This window comes from Solanum dulcamara, chromosome 7 (assembly GCF_947179165.1).
Source record: "Solanum dulcamara chromosome 7, daSolDulc1.2, whole genome shotgun sequence".
Classification (NCBI taxonomy): Eukaryota; Viridiplantae; Streptophyta; class Magnoliopsida; order Solanales; family Solanaceae; genus Solanum; species Solanum dulcamara.
The window spans coordinates 38,729,711-38,743,383 of NC_077243.1; the positions used below are offsets into that span (position 1 = coordinate 38,729,711).

General features: G+C 36.3%; 1 pseudogene; it reads left to right on the top strand.

The window, feature by feature from the left end:
* The first annotated feature begins 445 nt into the window (after positions 1-445).
* On the top strand, positions 446-1,351 carry LOC129894706 (uncharacterized; annotated as a pseudogene).
* Positions 1,352-13,673: the final 12,322 nt, after the last annotated feature.

Consider the following 13,673-nt stretch of genomic DNA (forward strand, 5'->3'; position numbering starts at 1 on the left):
GCCTTGGGTCCGCCCCTTATAGGTAGCAGTTACTCTCCTTAAGTTTAATTGTAGGTTGTTAATTATTATCTGTTGTATTTAAAACTTGGTTATTGAAGGTATAAATTCATCTTTCAAATACTTTTGCCTTTCTGATTCTATAATAACATATATATAAAGTGGTTTATCATGTCTTGATGAATGAAGTTCTTACTGTTAGAATATATGGTAATATATTCTGACAGATTTGTAACAAATTGTATATATTTAGTTTTCATATATAGATAGTTAGTTTTCTTGTATTAGACGCTTGTATTAGGTGTATATATACTTATCATGTTAATGAAAAAAGCAAGGAATTAATTTCTTTCATGGTATCAGCTGTCTAGGGCAAATTCTCTCCTTCTTCTTCTAGGTCTCTCGCCGCTGCAGCCCCCCTCACCTTCCTCGTCCTCATTTTTTCACCATGTCTAACTCCAAATCTTCCTTTCATCCTGCTCTTGCTGTCTCCAACATCAAGAACCATGTTCCTATCACTCTTGAGATGGAGAATGTCCAATATTCAACTTGGGCAGAACTATTTAAGATTCATGCACGATCCCATGGGGTAATTGATCATATTATTCCTCCGGTGGCAGGAACGGAGAAACGGCCTCAACAGGAGAAGGACAAAGAACTGTGGTCCACCCTTGATGCCACCGTTCTCCAATGGCTCTACACTACTATCTCTCATGATCTGTTGCATACAATTCTGGAACCTGACATCACGGCGATGGAGGCTTGGAATCGCTTGCGTGATATCTTCTAGGATAACAAACACTCTCGTGCTGTCACCTTTGAGTACGACTTCACTCATGTCGACATGGTCGATTTTTCCAATGTATCTGCCTATTGTCATCATCTCAAATATCTGGCGGATCAACTCAAGAATGTTGGCTCTCCAGTGGCTAATGATCGTCTAGTTCTTCAATTGGTCTCGAGCCTTACCGAGCCCTACCAAGGTGTGGAGACTCTTATTCGCCAACGCGATCCTTTGCCACAATTTTATCAAGCCCGTTTGATGTTCACTCTTGAAGAAGCTGTCCGTGATAAGAAAGTAGCCCAAAGTTCCTCCGCTGCATTAGTTGTTCGCTCGTCCGAAGGTCCTACTGATGTTCCTGATAATTCCTCTTTCCACCGCCATTATAGTGGTGGAAAGAGGCACTACAACTGCAATAATAATGGAGGCAGATCTCGTGGCAGCCATGGCAATTGTGGCGGCGGCAGAGAAGCTGGCAGCAGCGGCAGTCCTATTGGCCTTGGTGGTCAGCTGGGTGGCAGCAGCAGTCGCGGCAGCACTGGGCAGCATTCAACAGCGCAGCACTCTCCATAATTTTCTCCTTGGTCCGGCGGACAACAGTAGCCATGGCTGGCCTCTTGGGGTCCTTGGGCTGTTCCACTATGTCCATATCCGTCAACCACTTGGTCCCGACCCACTTATGGACAGCAGCAGCCACCAAGAGCGGGTGTTCTTGGTCCCAACCCCAGCAGGCATACACCGCAGCCCCTACTCCTACGGATATTGAGGCTGCAATGCATACTCTTAGGATCACTCCTCCGGATACAAATTAGTACATGGACACCGGTGCCACTTCTCACATGACATCCAATCAAGGTAACTTCACATCCTATTTTAATAAAAGCATTAATCATGGTATTATGGTTAGTAATGGTCACTCTATTCCAATTCACGGCTATGGTCACACAACTTTGTCTTCCCCAGGTCCTCTCTTGCACTTAAAAAATATCCTCCATGCACCTCATCTAGTTAAAAATTTGGTGTCCGTCCGTAAATTTACCACTGATAACTCTGTTTCTATGAATTTTGATCCCTTTGGATTTTCTGTGAAGGATTTTCAAATGGGGAGGCTGGTAATGAGGTGTAACAGTTGGGGAGAGCTTTATCCAATCACCAATCCAGTCACTTTATCATCTACTTTTGCGACTTTGGCACCTTCTCTTTGGCATGATCGTTTGGGTCACTCGGGCGCACCTGTGTTGAATTTCCTTAGGAAGAATAAATTAATTGATTGTACTCAAAGTATCAATATTCGTATTTGTCATTCGTGTCCTCTTGGAAAACATGTTAAGTTGCCCTTTTATGCTTCAACTTCTTGCACTCTTATGTCGTTTGATATTATACATAGTAATCTTTGGACGTCACCCATTTTGAGTTTCTCCGGTCATCGATATTATGTCTTATTTATGGATGATTATTCTAAATTCTTGTGGACATTTCTTTTATCACACAAATCACAAACCTTTTCCATATTTTTAAATTTCAAGATATTTATTCGAACTCACTTTGAACGGGATATTAAGAATATACAATGTGATAATGGCAAGGAATTTGATAATGGCCCTTTTTGGGACTTCTGTAAAATTAATGGTCTGTCATTTTGTTTTTCTTGTCCTCACACGTCCCCTCAAAATGGAAAAGCCGAAAGACAAATCCATACGATTAATAACATTGTTCGTACCTTATTAGCTCATGCTTCCCTTCCTCCTTCCTTTTGGCATCATGCTTTACAAATGGCAATTTACCTTCTCAACATTCTTCCTCATAAACTGTTAAACTATCACTCTCCTCTTAGCATTCTTTATCGGAAGGATCCCTCTTATTCCCATCTTTGTGTCTTTGGGTGTTTATGTTATCCTCTCTTTCCCTCGATACTAATAAATAAACTTCAACCCCGGTCAACCCCGTGTATATTTTTGGGATATCCGTCACATCATCGTGGGTATAAATGGTATGATTTGTCCTCTCAAAAAATCATCCTTAGCCATCACGTACTCTTTGATGAGACGCAATTTCCTTTTACCAAGTTACATACCCATCAAAATCACACATACCAATTTCTAGACGATGGACCCTCTCCATATGTGGCTCATCATCTCGCTAAACCTATGAACCCACCGGCTCTACCCCTTCCTACCGCACTGCTGCCAGCCCCGCCGTGTCCAGCAGGCGAGTCTGCCCCTTGCCTGGGCAGCTTCCTTCCTCACTGCCTAGGCAGTCCACCCCTTCTTTCACTCTTCCTCCTCTCTCTTCTCCTCAACCCACTCCCATCTCTCCCTCTAGTCTACCCACCGGTCCTGTTACTAGGAGTAAGCATGGGATCTACAAGCCTAAGAGGTCTTTTAACCTTTTTACATCCATCTTGAAGTCCTCTTTACCCTGTAACCCTGTGTCTGCTCTTTGTGACCCGAATTGGAAATTGGCTATGGATGATGAATATAATGCTCTTATTAAAAATAAGACATGGGTGTTGGTGCCCCGTCCTCCTAATGTTAATATTATTCAGTATATGTGGATTTTTGCTCATAAAGAAAAATCTGATGGTTCGTTTGAGAGACATAAAGCTCTTCTTGTAGGTGATGGTAAAACCCAACAAGTTGGCATGGATTATGGTGAGACATTTAGTCTGGTTGTCAAACCGGCGACTATTCGTACGATTCTTAGCCTGGCTCTCTCCAAGGCATGGCCGATTCACCATCTTGATGTCAAAAATGCTTTCTTACACAGTGAGCTCAAGGAGACTGTGTACATGTATTAACCTTTGGGTTGTCGGTATCCTGATCAGCCTAATCATGTATGTTTGCTGCAGAAATCTCTATATGGACTGAAACAGGCTCCGCGGGCTTGGTATAAATGGTTTGCTGACTATGTCCATACTCTTGGGTTTTCTCACAGTAAGACCGATCATTCCTTGTTTGTTTATCGTCGAGGTTCTTCTATGGCGTATCTTTTATTATATGTTGATGATATTATTTTAACTGCTTCCTCTGATGAGCTTCGCCAGTCTATCATATCACTTCTTAGCTCCGAATTTGCTATGAAAGATTTGGGCCTGTTGAGCTATTTCTTGGGCATTGCTATCACTCGTCATACAACTGGTTTATTTTTATCTCAAAATTAGTATGCAGCTGAGATTATTGATCGTGCTGGCATGTCCTCGTTTAAGCCATCTCTTACTCCAGTTGATATAAACTCGAAGCTTGGGGCTACTACCAGCACGCCATTTGCAGACCCTTCAGTTTATCGGAGTCTTGCTAGGGCACTGCAATACCTAACATTCACAAGACCCGATATTACCTATGTTGTACAACAGGTGTGCTTGTTCATGCATAATCCATGGGATGAGCACATGCACGCTCTCAAGCGCATCGTGCGCTACCTACAAGGTACATTGGAGTATGGTCTTCACCTGTATCCCTCTTCCATAACCAACCTTGTCTCGTATACTGATACTGATTGGGGTGGGTGCCCTGACACACGACGTTCGACGTCGGGTTATTGTGACTTTATGGGTGATAACTTGATCTCATGGTCTGCCAAATGTCTAGGCTACTTTGTCCCGTTCGAGTGCCGAGGCAAAATATCGAGGGGTTGCCAATGTGGTTTCTGAGTCCTATTGGTTACGAAATTTGCTTTTGGAACTTCATTGTCATATTCCATGGGCTAATTTGGTTTATTGTGATAATGTTAGTGCCATATATCTGGCTGGTAATCCTGTTCAGCATCAACGCACTAAGCACATTGAGATGGATATACATTTAGTCCGGGAAAAGGTGGCTCGTGGTCAGGTTAGGGTACTACATGTTCCCTCTCGTTATCAGATTGCAGATATCTTCACCAAAGGCCTTCCGTTGGTGTTATTTGAAGACTTTTGGGACAGTCTTAGCATTCGGCGACCTCCCGCTTCGACTGCGGGGGTGTGTTAGAATATATGGTAATATATTCTGACAGATTTGTAACAAATTATATATATTTAGTTTCCATATATAGATAGTTAGTTTCCTTGTATTAGACGTTTGTATTAGGTGTATATATAGTTATTATTTAATGAAATAAAGCAAGGGATTAATTTCTTTCACTTACAAAAAATTTGTTGCATAGTCTGCGCATTTGACCTCACATCTGGATTTTGTTCAATTTGTTGCATGCATCTTTAGCTTCTTCTAGTAGATCATTGAAATGATAGATGTATGCCCCTTTAAAATCCAGTTAGACATTGCATCCACTACTTAATTTCCTTCTCTACAGTAATATATAATGCGATTTGTTTGATAAAGGATTTTCCATTCTTTAAGCCTTTAACCACAATACTATCAAGGTCCCAGGAAGGAATACCCATTCCCTGCATAATATCAAAAATGATATTAGGAAGATTATTGTTGTAACACCATTCCAATCCGAACAAGGATGCATTATCTTCAACTGTATTATCTGTCATATTTTTCGAAGGTAAATCTTTTATCATCTCTGACTGTCCCCATGGGCGGAGCTAGAGGGATGGAACCCCCTTTGTGGAAAACGTACACTATGTGTTGTTGAGAGAGAGAGAGAAATGATCTCTTAATTGTAGGGACAAAATAATCATTTCCTATTTTTTATTAATAATGTAATTAGTGAGGTTAGTTAAGTTAGTTAGGTTGTTAAGAAGTACTTAGAGAATAACCTCTATTGAGTATATTAATACTCATTTGTACAATACACGATTCATTATTGAATACGGAAAATTTTTGTTCTTTCTTTCTCTCTCTCTCACGGTCCTCTCTTCTTCCTCACCTAAGATTAGTCTTTCCTCTCTAGTCATAAAACTATATGTCCAAAGTCAAAAAAAATTATGTATACATAGAAGATATTGAATCCCATTACCTTCTACGTATGTTTATTATTTTATATTTTGAATTCACTTACTGAAACTCCTTAATCTTGTGAAAAATGAGTTGGAGGTGTCTATAAGTGTTGAAATTAAAAAAGATGACAACTTTGACTAACTAAAGTCAAACCTTCTACTAATTAGGGATTAAATTAAGTGGGGATAAAATATTTTTTAAAACTTTAGTAAAATATTATTAAAAAAAATAACTCACCCTTTCCCCATAGGTTCAAATTTATTTTCTCTTTCTCCCTCATAGAAATTTCAATTCTCTGTCGGAAGAAAACTGAGAAAACTTCTCAACATCTTTTTCATCTTCTTCTCTGTACTCACGTCGTCGTCGTCCTCTCTGTTCTTGTTATCTTGCTCCTCCCACCATTAGGGTTTCTACACTTTTCAAAGGTAAGGTTCTTTTTCTTTCTCTCATAGTTAGAGTTTCAGTTTTTTTTAGTGAAAATGATGATTTACATTAAAGAAGCCAAAAAAGTATATAGATTTCACATATTTTATTATTGTACACCCTAATAAATATGTTCTTGAGTTGTTCTTATTGTGGTGTATTTTTAAATATGCTTTGTTGTTCTTTGATTTTCGTCGTTGTACTCGTTGTGAAAAAATATGTTATTCTTGAAGTTGTTTTACTCTTTATGAGAAAAAATATATTCTTGTAATTGATGGTGGATTGATGTTGGTGTTTGGTTCCGCAGATCTTAATGTAAATAAATGAAGCAGTTTCTAAAGTACTTACAATAACTCCTGAAGTACTTACACCAACTACTGAATTTTCTAACAAGTTTAGTGAATCAGTTGCTAAAGTTTCTACAATAGCTCTTCTATAGAAATATTAGTAGTTGTTTCACTCAATTGTAGGAAATTAAAGATGAAGAAGAAGAACATGAATTTTTTGGGTTGTTCATTTAGTGACGTGTTCTTAAATATGTTGTTCTTCGTTGTTGTTGTACTCTTTATAAGAGAAAAATATGCTCTTGTAGTTGGTGATGATGTGTGGTTGGTATTCTGATATTGAGATTGAAATGTGCATATGTTGTAACCACTTCATAACTTGTTGTGAATAGATGAAACATTTGTTGAAGTCGTTATAGCAAATCTACTTAATTGCTATGTTTGTTGCAGCAGCTGTCGAAATATGTACAACAACTACTTAACTCTATAGCACAACTGTTAGAGTATTTTATAGCTATTTCAGAACTTGTTGAAATAGTTTTTGTCACACCCCGAGTCTATACCCTAGGCGTAGCCGGCACTCAAAAATTATTATTGGTCTCAAGCGAACTCTTGGCCTCACTAACTACTCAGCAAAAGATTCAACTCAAATACAATAGTTAAAATGGATGGATATGCAAGTCTATGAATATCACTTCTCAAAAATATGTTTTAAGAAAAAGAAAAAGGAAAAGAATATATATATATATATATATATAAAATACTAATTAAACCTCTACTTTGTCTATGAAGCCTCTAAGTACTAAACATAGATACCGGGCTAGGCCCACGGCTACCTTAAAGGACTAATAAATAAAGAAACTAAAAGAGTTCCTCTGAAAGGAAGGAGGTCTCAGCAAGATTTGGATAAATGTGATCTTCAATGATGCGCCATTGAGGATCTCTAACACTTGTATCTACAATAGAAAATGATGCAGCATTGAAAGACATTAGTACATGAAATGCACAATGTGTAAAATAGCTGAAAATAAACAGACTCACTGAAATGAATACTAAAATTAACTAACTGAAAGTAAAACATGCAAGTGTAATGGAAACCCTCAAAGATTTTCAATAAAGTAAGATGATAAATACAACTCAAAATAATATAATATTCTCTCTTGATGGGGAGTTTCTATAATAGACAACCATCACTAAGAGCCTCATGATAATACAACGTACTGCTCACGTTGCTAGAGCTGTCCATTACCTTGTCAGGATAAGGGATGCAAACTTAACTCGTGGATTCATATAAAAGTTCGTATTAGGGACTGAAGTGAGGAGTCATCTGAACCAACGACACAATCCTATCCTACGTTGGCTACACAGTTTATGGAGTTTGAGTTATATAAACTCTTGCCCAAATCAATACTCAATAATACTCCCAAAATATGCAATACTGCTCATATACTCAGGTGAGTGAAAATACTCAAAATATATCTCATTTAATCTCATTGGACTTTACTTTGATAATCTCAAACTCTTCTCAACTCTTATGCTTTCTCTTTAAAAATCGATATACATTTAGGACTATTCGTGTTCCCTCAAACTATTTCTCAAAAATGTCATTTATGCTTAAAACTCTAGCTCATTTAGACTTAGTAAAATCATGCACAAAATCAGTAATGTAAAGCTCCATAACTCACATAATATAATGTACTCAAAACTCTTTTCTCAGTCAAAATATGAAAATACATCATTCTTCAACTCAAAATAATGCATAGTAAAAATTAATTATAAATAATCAACTAGGGTTGATGTGGGTGTAAGCATGAATAACACTTTCAAGGATTTGAATTATGGGAATAACCACAATCATGATAATTATACGTAGAACTCAACGAAAGAAATCATAACTCATTTGAAAACTCAATACAATAGGATTAAAATTCAAAATTGAACTCTTTACTGATGGAATTGAGATATAGGACATGAGGACGAACTCAATCCAACACTATTATTAGCCTTACATACCTGGAAGAATGATATTCTTGGCAAAAATTAAAGAACTCTGTGAATACGTTTGAACCCTAGTTTTTTCTCCTCTACAATCCTTTCTCTAAATATTTGAAGTGTTAATGAGGGAAAAAGGGTCATAGGGTACTGATAAGGGACTTAAATTAGTCTTAAAATATCAAGGTTTAAATTGGAAAAGGATGGGAAAAGACGAGTTTACCCCTCATTAAAACTGATAGAAACCGTTTACAGGTACCTCCTATGGTCCGTAAGAGCCCTCTCGTAGAAACTAGGTGCACCAAATTGGACTCACTGGATTCGGCAAGGTTGGGTCTACAGACCCCTTCTATGGGTCTTAGACCCTTCTACGAGTCATGGACCCTACTCGTAGAAGAGCAATAAGGTTTTTTGAGTCGTAGACCCTCATACGGGTCATAAACTCTAGCCGTGGAACTTGGTACACTTTTCAGTAGCTACTAGAATACTAGGGTTGGGTCTATGAGTCCCTTCTATAGATCCTAGTCCCTTTACGGATCATAGAAAAAGGTTTGTGGGATGGATATGAGACTGGGATTCAGGACCTCCTCTACGAACACTACCTATAGTCTGTAGAATCTTCTATGGGTAATAGAATCCATCTGTAGATGTGTCTCAATAACCTTAAAATTTTACTAAGTCAGGAAGTGACCTACGAGTCCCTCCTACGGTCCATAAAAGCTTCTATGGGCCGTAGATGGCATCATAACAATCCTCAAGTGCAAAATGAGCTTTTTTCAAGGCTCTTTGGAATGATCTAAGTTAGGATATTTTGGGGTGTTGCAGTTTCTTCATCAACTTCAGCAATTAATTTAGAAGATGAGGATAGACAAAATAAAATTAAATCAAAAAGGCATCATGATAAACTTATACAGAAGTCTCCGCCAGCTAGTCATTTTATCGCCATTCCTTCAATTGCTAGTCCTTAAGCTACTAGTCTTTCAGCTGCCAGTCATTCAGTTGTCAGTCCTTCTGTCACTAGTCCTTCAATTTCTAGTCCTTTAGCTGTCGGTCCTTCAGTTGTCAGTCCTTCAGCCGTTGATCCTTTTGTCACAGTACTTCTATTACCGGTCTTTCAATCTAATTTGTCAAACCTATCAGTTATTTATCTTATGTCTTTGAGACACCTATGTATACCCATCCAAATATGATAGGCGATGTTTTGGTAAGATCAAAATTGAAAAAATTGTTTTATGATTTTAGAGAAATACCAAAGAAATAAAATTCGGAAAAATTTTGTAGGTCTACGATGTTTCAAAAATATCTAGACCTAGATGAAAGTGTGAATGCTAGATTTCAAATAACGTTGGCATTTCAACTTCTTCGATGCTAGATTAAAAGTGAGAGAATAGATGAGTTTTGAATAAATTATTGTAGCATTCATGTTTGTTTGGCATGAAAGAATTCGCCATTGTAACTGATTTGAACTGCCATTTACCTCATCATTTTGTCGCCAAGTGAATCAAAATAGACAGAAGATATAAAAAAAAATTATTGATGCAATGGGAAAGAAGCATTGCAAACAGTAGGAGTTGCTTGAATTTTTGAAGTCAATGAAAATTAAAAAAAGTGTGAAAAAATCACTATGCTTAATTTTTTTTACACTGTATTCTCTATGGTGAAGATTCGAAAGCAAATACTAGTGATTCTTGATTTAATCTCTCAGTAGACCGAGAAGCATTTTGTGCCTATCCATGGGGTCGAGAAAGCTCTACTCTCACATTAGAGTATCTAGTGTGAAGTCTGCGGGTTCAACTGCTGAGACAACAACCTTTGTGGTTTTTCATGCGTTTTATGATAAATTTTATTTATTTTTTATTATTAATATGTCTATATTTTATTTATTATTTTTATTATTATTTATGACATTATTTTATTTAGACCTAGGCATTTGAAGTCATTTCTTTCATTCGAAAGCAATTTTAATTTTTTTTTTGAAAAAGTGTCATCTCCAAGGATCCTTAGATAGTTGACAGCGATCAATAATGATAAAATTGAGACTAATGAATTATTTGATCCTTTGCAACACTCGGTAAGCCTCATTCTATTACAATAACTACTGAAACACATACAGCACCTATTGCAAACTGATTTTTGAAATATATTATAACTACAGTTTCTTGTAGTAGTTGCTACATATTTTTCAATATTTATTGCATATTTTTCACCAGTGGATACATAATTTATAGGAATTGCTGAAGAATATGTAGCAACTGTTGCACACAACTGCAGCTATAATATGTTTTCAGAGGTCAGTTGTTAATTGTAATTTATTGATATAATTTTATTTAATAATTTTCATATTTTATTACGTCTGTTAAAATAATTGTATTATACATGTAGATTGTGTACTCGTGGATACTTCCTACTAAAAATAAGAAACAAATAAATTTTTAACTTAATTCGTACCCTTGAAAGAAATGAAGCAAGACCCAAAAAATTAAAAAAATAGTGAAAATATTGATCAGAGTGACGGTCATTAGTTGAAATTTTATTGTGGTTGATGATGAATCCAATGCTTCAAAAGTTATTGATTATGTTCTGACAGATGTTGCGGGTGTTGATGGTGCTAATGTTGATGTCGGTGGAAGAGGAGGATCTTCTCTGATTATGAATACTGATTTTGGTGATATTGATTGTAGCAGTGAAAGAGGAGGATCTTCTTTAGTTGTCAGTAGTGATATTGGTGGTGTTGGTGGAGGAGATATTCAAACTCCATTCACAATAAGTAAATCTTTTACTATTGAGCAGGTACCTCTAAAGTGTCTTGTTCTTCTTGTGAATGTGTAAAGTGCATTGAGAGAAATGAATTATTGGTTACAAAGATGGAGTCTTTAGAGAAAGACATCAATATCATGATCTCTAAGAGAGGTATCATTCTATCATCAAAGATTTCATCACCATAAACGTCTTGTCGACTACAAAAGAGGAAAAGACTAGCCGGAAGCGACTCATTTCTATTCTAGTTGGGATTATGTCACGCCCCAAAAGGGTACCCTAGGCATGGCTGGCACTCAGAAATCATCTCTGGCCTCCGAGAGAACCACTTGGTCTCATCACTCATTCGTTCATCAGCAGAAGACTTAAGTAAAAATAAGAATACTTATGTGGGCTCACCATCATCAACATCAAATGAAAGAAATAATCCTTAGAAGAAGTAGTTTCAAAGGAGAACTACTCCAATTACATCATCAAACTCTGGCTATGAAGCCTCTAACACTATCAGACGGTGCCAATGACATGTCCATGGCTACCTCAAAAGATCTTCAATGATGCACCTATTGAGGATATCTAACACCTGTATCTGGAATGTAGATCGAATGACGTCAGTACATGGAATGTACGAGTATGTAAACTTGCAGGAAACTAAGGACAGATATCAAGAAACTCCTCTCAAGAAGACTCGGCTCAGAACTCAACATCATCTCAACATCAATATGTAATGCAAGTTTAAAAATAATAATAATAAGCGATGCTTACTCAGTTAGAAGTTTCTCTAATCGACAACCATCATTTATGAGCTAGTGATGATACAACGAAGCAATTTCGTTGCCACATCCATCCAATACCTTGTCAGGGTAAAGGACATCACCATCTTGGATCCAATCATAAAGTCCTCTTTTTGGGACTTAAAAGGCATAGCCTCCATCCTACGTTGGCTATGTAGTTCTGGGGCTTGAGTCAATTAAACTCTTACCCAACTCGGTGCTCAATACTACTCCCGAAATATGTGCTCATATTAACCTCATCATCTAGTCTCATTAAACTTTAATTTAAAATATAAAACTCATCTCAATTCATCATCATCATCATTACCTCTTTATCAAATCATTATACTTCAAAACATCTTACTCAAAACATCATTTAACCCAAAGAATCAAATTTATTTAAACTCAATTCTTTTGCTCTTTCAAAACTTGATAAAATACATATATAATATTAATTCAAATCATGTTTTTGTCAATGAATATTAAAAGACAATATCTTTACTCAAAAGATGCATAAAAAATATTCATGAACATCAAATCAATTAGGATTCATGGAAAAGTTACCACGAATAATATTTGCAATAATATGAGAGATAAAAATAATAATAATCTCAATGCATAAATATATATAACTCAATAGAAGAAGAATAACTCATTTAGAATTCAAAAATTAGGGTAAAACTCAAATGTAACTCAAATACGATGAATTTAAATATTGGGCGCATGGAAGAACTCAATCGAATGCTATGAATAGCCTTACCTACCTGAAATTTGAAGCTTTACTCCGAATTGAAGAACTCAATGACCACTCTTGAACCCCTAGCCTTTTTCCATCGCTGGAACATTTTGTGTACTACTCGAAGTATAAGAATCACCAGAATAGTATTTCTATACTAGTAAAAACTAAAACTATATTTGGGAATGAGTAAAGAAGTGTATAAAGAGAAGAGTTGCTTGAGAAAGCTAGATGAATAAAATGAGAAAATAAGGTGGGTATTTATAGGTGTGGAGGAGAGACCTAACAATAAATAAAAATAATTACAAGGGATGATCCTGAAAATTCAATGGAGGATTGTGATCTCATGGATGATGTCAAATGGAGGACTATTGATATCATGGGTGATGTCAAATGGATCTAGATCTTTTCATGGTTGGTGAGATGAACCTTCTTTTAAAGAAATATCCTTTTTTTGGAGCTGCGTTTGAACAAGATAACTTTCTAATTAGGATTTGGTGTTTCATATGAATTGTAGATCTAGAAGTATACTTTCATGTCATTTAAGAATCAACCGATTTGGAGTACCCTACCGTGAGATATGAATTTGCTTCTACAAATACTTTATTTTATCACAACACCATGTTTTGCAAAAATTAATTTATTTGACATACGTATCCTCCGAATCTTAAGATATGGTCTTCATGAAAGGTTTAGAGAATGATGTCGGGTTCTTCAGAAATTTGAATCACCTAATTTGGACTATTATATGAAAAGTTATTCCCAAAATATAGAAGTATTATCATTTTTATCAAAAATTGAAATAACGCATACAATGTTTTAGGGGGTGTTACAGATTGGATATTCAAAAGCATTGAAAAGTACCGGGAAAAAAAGTAAAAACTATAAAGGAGCAACAATCTATAGATGATGCACTGGAGATGAGGATTGATAGTAGTGCTGATAAGAATTTGGTGCCCTAGTTGAATCAAGAACAATATATTTTAATTGTGTTTTGTGATTAATTTATCAAATATTTGAATTAGTCAAAATGATTTAATTATTAATTTT